The 9,059-nt window shown below is 39.6% G+C and overlaps 1 pseudogene; it reads left to right on the top strand.

Annotated features, from left to right (window-relative positions):
• The first annotated feature begins 4,955 nt into the window (after positions 1–4,955).
• LOC105291382 lies at positions 4,956–6,392 on the top strand (annotated as a pseudogene).
• Positions 6,393–9,059: the final 2,667 nt, after the last annotated feature.

Raw genomic sequence — 9,059 nt, 5'->3', positions numbered from 1 at the left:
GGCAGCATCCCTTCTAGCAACTGAAAGGGTGCTCAGAGTGAGGAGTGTACAAAATGGAAGATTTTTATAAAAAGAAGTGTGGAGCAAGGGAGCTATTAGTTTCAACATATGTCATTAAAGAAAAGTTTACATGAATTACACGGTTCTAAACTCTATGCTACACAGAGAGGCATGCTACACTGAATTACTTGATGCACCTGACTCTGTTAAACAGAGTTTTAAGATATGTCGTTAGAGAGAGAAGTACATCCACCAAAAAAATCCTACTAAGTATAATATTTCATAAAGATATCCACTATGCCAAATCAATGATACACCAAGTTCTGTTAAACAGTGTTTGAACATATATCATAAAGAAATGAATTCATGCACCACCCCGTGCTAAATATACTGTTTCACAGAAGAATCATATACTGAATCAATAATACACCTAGCTCTTAGTCCAGTGCCTTAAACATAGCTCTGTGTTATCATTTACTAGCATAGTGATGTCTCTGTTATACACTGTGTTTAGCCTTTTATAATGCTTCTTTCTTTAGTGTGACACAGTGAAATTTTATGTTAAAAGAGCTCAGTGCATATATGAGCACTAAATATTGATTCTATATGGTACTGACACTGTGTGGTGCATATAGTTCTATCTTTAGTAATATATATTAAAAAAAACACTGTGTTTAATCTTGGCAGGTACATGATTGATTCAGTATAGTGATGTCTCCATGACACACAGTGTTTAGTACTGTGTCCTTTAGTCCTTTCATTAATGACAAATGTTGAAACTCACGTTTAACAGATGTCTGTGTGAAACAACTGTTTAGGAACGTGTGATGCATGTGCTACTTTCCAATGATCTATGCTGAAGCTGCATGTGTTTGATAATGTGATAACAGAAAGGAAATGATACCATTTTTCTTACTGCATGTATTAATATTCTTTCCTGCCACTTAAATTATTTGATGATAAAATTTCATTTTAAAGAGTTTTTAAAAAGTCACTTAAAGAGGATTAAAAGACACACAGAGTGCTAATCACAATGTTTCAGAACATAGCTGTATAATGAATCAATTATGCACCTAGCTCTGTTAAATACACAATGTCATACGTCACTAAAAATGGAGTACATGTGCAATTCAATGGTTGCACAGTATTTCACAGAGATATCTCTACACTGAACCAAATCTGGTTCTAGTTCTGCTAAACAGTTATGACATATGTCATTAATGTAAGGAGCACATGAATGACACAGAGCTAACCAAAGTTTTCAGAGAGAAATTATTATACTGAATCAATCATGTACCTAGCTCTAGTTAAACACATAGTTTCAACGTGTATCACTTTAAAAAGAAGAACTTGTACTTTACTGTGCTAAACACACTGTGTCACAGAGACATCACTATCTGGTATCAATCCAGCACCTAAGACTATAAACACAGAGTGTCAACTATGTTACTGTAAATAGGTACATGCAAACACAGTGCTGATGAAAGTGGTTCACATGGACTTCCCTGTAATGGCCCAATCACATACCTAATTCTGATAAACACAGTTTCAGCATGTGTCACAATGGAAAGGAATACATTCATCAGACGTTGTTAATCACAAAATTTCCAGAGATTTGACTTCACTGAATCAATCACATACCTATCTCTTTTAAACTAGATTTTCTAAATGTGTCATAAAAGGAGTCCTTCATCCCACAGTGCTAAACAGTGCTACACAACAATATCACCATACAGAATGATGCACCTAGCTGAGTTAAGCACAGACTTTCAGCATATGTCACCATAAGAAAGATAAAATGCACCAGAGATAAACACAGTGTTGAGCAGAGACAGCTCTACATACAATCAACCATACCATTAAGTTAAACACAGATTTTCAACACACGTCACAAAGAAAAACAGTACATACAATATACATTGCTAATCACAGGGTGTCAGATACACATCAGTACTGAATGAATAATGTACGTAGCTCTGTTAAATAGACAGTTTCAACATGTCATTAAAAAAAATTGTATTTGCACAATGCAGTACAAACAATTTTTCCCAAACATATCACTATATTGACTCAATCATGCTTCAAGCTATGTTAAGCACAGAATTTCAATATATGTCACTAAAAAAGCAGTACATACCTCACACAGTACTAAATATAATGATTCAAACAGACATTACTATACTTGATTAATTATCATGCAGCTCTGCTAAACATAGAATGATAACATTTGTAACTAAGAAACTACAAGAACATACTTTCACAGAGTCATATGGAATCATATGGAATCAATCAGCAACTAGCTCTGTTAAACACAGTTTCAACGCATCAGTCAAAAAGCTTATATGCGCCCTGGGGATGGGAGAAATCTGACTTCCAGAGTTACCTGCTATGATAGTCAAAATTCCAGTTATCAACAAAAAATTACAAGGCACTATAAAAAAAATTACAAAGAAACAATAGGTATAATCTAACGAGATCATGAATGTTAACTGAACTTATGGTGGTAATCATTTTACAATATATGTAAGTCAAATCATTATGCTGCACATCTTAAACTTATACAATGTTTATGTCAATTATATCTTAATAAAACTAGGAGAAAAGAAAAAGTGTGGCTCATTTATAGGAAAAAGAGAAAGAAACAGAAACTCTTTGAGGAAATACAGACTTTCTACACAATGCCTTTAAATCAATTGTCTTAGTATACTCAAAAAGCTAAAGAAAACCATTGGAAAAAAACCTAAAGGAAACCAGGAGAATATGTCTAAACAAGCAGAAGAAATATCGATAAAGAGGTAGAAATGATATAACGGAACCACATAGAAATTCTGGAGTTAAATAGTACAATAAGTGAAATGAAAAATTCACCAGAGTGATTCAATTCTAGTTTGAGTAGGAAAAAAGTAGTAAACTTGAAGATAGTCCACTTGAAATTGTCTAGTCTGATGAACAGAAAAGAAAAACAATGAAGAAAAATGAGCAGAGCTGAGAGAGAAAATGACAGTGTAGGAGGCTCCAGGGGCCAGTCCCTCCAAAGAAATAACAAACAAACAAACGAACAAACAAACACAGTCAGAATCAACTTTTTCAGGTGCTAGAAAATAATAGAAGTTCTACCACAATTGAGCAATGGCTCAAATAGAAGAAAATTGACTGAGACATACAGTAAGAGAGTTTTGTGACATTTTAACTTGCCATTACCCTGCTGTGTTCTCACCTCGTTATCAGTCTTAAAGATGGTGGCAAGTGTTCTCATTGTGGTTCCCACTTCAAGAGGGAGCAGAGTAGGTCTTTGTTTGAGTTTTCTGGAACTGTCAAAACAAACTACCATAGACAGGATGATTTAAACAACATAAATATATTTCTCATTATTCTGGTTAGAAGTTCCAAGATCAGCAGGGTTGGTTTCATTCTAAAGCCTCTCTCTGTGGCTTGTAGATAACTATCTCTCTCTCATGTTTTCACATGGTCCTCCCTCTGTGTGTGCCCATGTCCTAATCTCCTATTCCTATTACACCAGTCATATTGGATTAAGGTCCACCCCAAAGACCTCATTTAATTTTACTTATTATTTTTTTTTAAAGATTCTATCTCCAAATAAAGTCGCATTCTGAGGTACAGGGGTTAGGAATTTAACACATAAAATTTTGAGGGTATACAATTCACCCATAACAATCTTTGAATGAATAGTGCTTGCGTGTTTTGATGTATCTGGAAGCTTACTGACCTACTGATACAAGAGACTTGCCTTCATTTTCATAACTCAGAACTCTCTTAGGGTGTAACGGAGGCTATACACTATACATAAGGGCATTCCTCAAAAACATTGAAAGGCAAATGAAAAACCTGCTGCTATCTATGGCAAAAGATAACATTTAGGTTAATGCCAAAAGCCTGAGAGGAAAATATAGGGAGTCAAATACTTTGGGTAATAATGGCTTTGAAAGACACTTGCACATGTCATGGAATCTAGAAAGGCACAAGAATGTCAAGGGCACAATGCATACTCAGGAAAGGTCTAAGAAGACTATAATTTTCACTTCCAGCTGATGTTTAAGTTTACCATAAGCAAGAAGTAAAAACTAACACAGCACTGTTAACAGACTAACTAGGCTGTGATGGAGTACCCCAACACAGTGCCTATCTGCTTTTTGCAGAGAAAGTGTTTTATTTTTCTTCTATTCTCTCCAGGTGTTTAAGGAAATCTCTGTTAACCAACTAACTGATTACTAAACTAAAGGAAAAGATACTTCAGAGACTGAATAAATCCATACAATAAAGTTGCAAAATGCAAGATCAACACACAAAACCAGTTATATTTCTACACAATAACAATGAATAATTCAAAAAGGAAATTAAGAAAACAAGTGCACTTATAATAACATCAAAATGAATGAGATACTTAGGAATAAACTAACCAAGGAGGTACAATACTCATACACTAAAAAGTAGAAAATATTACTGAAAGAAATTAAAGAAGACCTAAATAAATGGAAAGATATCCTGTGGTCATGGATTAGAATACCTAATACAGTTAAGATGACATTACTTCCTAATGAGGTACTGATTCAAAGCAATCCCTCTCCAAATCCCATTGACCATTTTGGAAAAAATGAAAAGGCTGGCTCTAAAGTTCATACGGATCTTTGTTTTTCAGGATTACAGGGATTAGGTTGTTGCTACTGCATGTGACAGCCATCTGATGAAGTTGGGCCAAGACACATTGGCCAGTGTATGGATGACAGTCACAGATAATTAGTGGATGATACTTGTGGAGGGTTCTGAAGACGAGGATTATGTAGTTTGGATCCTGGTAAAAGCAGTATAGAACATCACTTGAAACAAAAAAGGAGAAAATGTATGTGAAGGGTGAAATAAGAGACATAACAGTGCCAGGAACTCCACAGACCCACTCTCCAGGGAAACTGGTGAAAATTATAAAAATACAACCTTTTAGATTTTTTTTTTCACAACAGGTTTGCTGCCAGAACACAGGTGTTGTGAAAACCACCGCTAAATCTAAGCCAAAATGGGAAAGGAAAAGACTCATATCAACATCATCATCATTGGACACATAGATTTGGGCAAGTCCAACACAACTGGTCATCTGATCTACAAATGTGGTGGGGTTGACAAAAGAACAATAGAAAAATTGAGAAAGAGGCTGCAGAGATGAGGAATGGCTCCTTCAAGTACGCCTGGGTCTTGGATAAATTGAAAGCTGAACGTGAGTGTGGTATCACCACTGATATCACCCTGTGGAAATTCAAGAACAGCAAGTTTTATGTGACCATTATTGATGCCCTAGGACACAGAGATTTTATCAAAAACTTGATTATATGCACATCTCAGGCTGACTGTGCTATCCTGATTGTTGCTGATGGTACTGGTGAATTTAAAGCAGATATCTCTAAGAATGGGCAGACCCGTGAGCATGCTCTTTTGGCTTATACACTGGATTAGAAACAACTAATTGTTGGTGTTAACAAGTGAGATTCCACTGAGCCACCCTACAACCAGAAGAGATATGAGGAAATAGTTAAGGAAGTCAGCACCTGCATTAAGAAAATTGGCTACAACCCTGGCATTTGTGACAATTTCTGGTTTGAATGGTGACAACATACTGGAGCCAAGTGCTAACGTGCCTTGGTTCAAGGTATGGAAATTCACCGTAAAGATGGCAATGCCAGTGGAATTATTCTTCTTGAAGCTCTAGATTGCATCCTGCCACCAACTCATCCAACTGACAACCCTTTGTGTCTGCTACTCCAGCACATCTACAAAATTGGAGGTTTTGGTACTGTCTCTGTAGGGCTAGTGGAGACTTATGCTCTCAAACCTGTCATGGTGGTCACCTTTGCTCCAGTCAATGTAACAACTGAAGTAAAGCCTGTTGAGATGCACCATGAAGCTTTGAGTGAAGTTCTTCCTGGGGACAATGTGAGCTTCAATGTCAAGAATGTGTCTATCAAAGATGTTCATCATGGCAATGTGGCTGGTGACAACAAAAATGACCCACCAATGGAAGCAGCTGGCTTCATGGCTCAGGTGATTATTTTGAACCATCCAGGCCAGTTCAATGCCAGATATGCACCTATGCTGGATTATCACACAGTTCACATGGTTTGCAAATTTGTTGAAGGAGAAGATCGATTGTTTTTCTTGGAAAAAGCTATAAGACGGCTTGAAGTTTTCGAAATCTGGTGATGCTGCCATCGTTGATACGATTTCTGCCAAGCCCATGTGTGTTGAGAGCTTCTCTGACTATCCTTCTCTGTGCTGTTTTGCTGTTTGTGACATGAGACAGACAGTTGCTGTGCGTGTCGTGAAAGAAGGCAGCTGGAGCTAGCAAGGTCACCAAGTCTACCCAGAAAGCTCAGAAAGTTAAATGAATATTATCCCAATACCTGCCACTCCAGTCTCAATCAGTGGTGGAAGAATGGTCTCAAAACTGCTTGTCTCAATTAGTCATTTAAGTTAAACAGTAAAAGTCTGGTTAATGATTACAATACATCATAAAACCTTTAGAAAAAAAATGTTTTGTAGACCATTTGTTTTTTTTGTATGTGGTAGTTTTTAAGTTATCAGTTTTTAAAATTAGTATTTTTTAATGGAAACAACTTGGCCAAAAATCTGTCACAGAAATTTGAGACCCATTAAAACAAAGTTTAATGAAAAAAATTATATAACCTTTTAAAGTCTCTAGAAATGGTCTGGGGACAGATAAAATGAAGAAATATTCATTCAAGAACATTACTACAAGTCATTAAGAATGCCAAGCATTGGTGGTATTAGAATCAGGACCCATTCACTGCCTCCTTTCTCCCAGCTCACCGAGATGGAAACCTTACTCTAGACCCGGGCAGCCAAGAGCACAGGCCTCCTTTGCACCCTGCTCCCAATCAGAGAGCTGTCTTCCCTCAAAGGGTGGGACTTTGGCATTTTTTATCCTGTCCCCAGCTACCTGCCATGGAAGCTACACTTTGTGAAAGTGTGGCCAAGAAGTGAGGGCTCCCTTCTTCCCCAAGCCTCACCGGTAGTGTGGCAGGCTGACCCTGCCTGACCATTTCCTACTCAAACGAGTTAATTCCTGACTGCACCCCACTTCCCAGGACTCTCTGGTTGACGTGGCAGTCCAAAAATCTGCTTAAACAATTAAGCTGGTCTCCTTATAGTTTGGCAACCATTCAATGTTCTCCTTCCTTACATGGAATATCTATAGCTATGTAGGCATATAGAAGTACAAGATGGTATAAAACTGCCTGCCATTTTATATTCGGGGCTCAGCCTTTGGATAAGAATCTGCTGAACTGGTGCCAGCATCAATAAACACTGCTTCCTGCTTATAGCCTCGGTGTCCCGTCTCTCTGTTCTAGAATCCCACAACATTTCTGGTGGCTCGTCCGGGATCTAGAGACGGTGGTTTTTCGCCTCCCTTGTTTTTGGGGTCTGGCCACCAGGACACAGGGAGACACAGACTCCACTTGGCACACCAATGAGCCCCTTGCCTGTAAAGGGAGAAACGTCTCTTCCAGTGACCTTGGGTGGCTGCTCCAGAAACACAACGGAACCCAGAGAGGTGCAGGAACCAACCCAGGAGTACTGCTCGACTGAATGGTAAGGACGCAGGTCCCAGGGATAGCCTGTCTGCTAGAAGACAGAAAAGGAGTCTGATCAACTCCCAAGTTCACCCGAGTACTCTACATTTGTTAGAGGAAACTGTGACCTCTCAGGTACATAGGGCAGAGAATGGAGTGTGTTTGATGTGTGATTGCATGTGATTGAGACATAGCCTTCCTACAAAGCGAGAGTTGAGCCTCTATCTGTGGTTCTGTGGTGAACCTCATATGGCTTAGGGTAGTGTGACTGAATCTCCGTGAGTTGTCTACTGACCCACCAACTGCTAAGAGGCGCTTGAAAGATCCCCGCGTGGCTAGTGGCCAGAGACGGGTGAAGCGAATTCTGAGTGAATGTGCAACACCGACCATGGGTGGAAGGATGCGTGGACAACAGAGTAAACAGACACCTTTAGGTCGTATGCTTAAGAATTTCAAAAAGGGTTATTCAGGTGATCGTGGAGTTAAACTCACTCCACAGAAACTCCGTACCTTTTGTAAAATCGACTGGGCCTCTTTTGGCCAGCAGAGGGGTCGCTTGATAGGGAAGTCATTGCAAAGTTCTCTCAATTCATTACTGGTCAATCTGGCCACCCAGACCAATTCCTTTATATTGATTCTTGGGAGGCAATAGTTTGCACACTTCTCACTCCCCTTGGTTGAGAGTCTGCCTAGAAACCTGTAGAGTACTCATAGCCTGAGCCTTGGCGCCCTCCTGAGGTCAGTTGAAGGAAAAGAAGCCTGTGTTGCCAGCACTAGGCCAGACCAGGCTCTATTCTGCTAGGCCTATGGTCCAAATGATAGTCAGGGGCCGACCTATTGACTTTATGGTTGACGCTGTAGCTGAACACTCGGTTGTAACTCAGCCTATGGGCCCCCTTTCTCAAAGGCATGCTACCATTATGGGAGCAACCAGGGGACGAGTCTGTCGTCCCTTTCTGCAGCCCCGTCAGTGCTACCACGGGGGACAAGAAGTCATCCACGAATTCCTGTATCTGTCCAACTGCCCTGTAGCACTGATGGGATAAAACCTTTTAGGAAGACTATAGATTCAAATTACCTTTGACTCATGTGCCTAAGTGGCCCTAATCTTACGGAAGCCAGAAGCAAGGATCATTTTGCTCATGGTTTCCCAAGGAGAAGAATGGCACCTCTATAGTCTCATAGGAGGGTCCCAACAGGAACCCAAGTGCCCAGAGGGTGGGCTGAAGACAACCCTCCAGAACTGGCCCTCCAGTGGTGGTAGAGTTAAAACCAGGAGCTGAGCCAGCCCACCAGAAATAGTATTTCATCCCCTATAAGGCACAAATGGGGATCCAAAAACATTTAGAGAGACTTCTAAAGTATGGGTTCTCCGTCCCTGCCGATCATCCTGGAATATGCCTCTCTTGCCAGTTTAGAAGCCAGGAACTGATGAATACTGGCCGGTCCAAGATTTACAAG

The sequence above is a fragment of the Pteropus vampyrus genome, unplaced genomic scaffold (assembly GCF_000151845.1).
Source record: "Pteropus vampyrus isolate Shadow unplaced genomic scaffold, Pvam_2.0 Scaffold44, whole genome shotgun sequence".
Taxonomy (NCBI): domain Eukaryota; kingdom Metazoa; phylum Chordata; class Mammalia; order Chiroptera; family Pteropodidae; genus Pteropus; species Pteropus vampyrus.
This window is presented reverse-complemented; position numbering and strand designations above follow the sequence as displayed.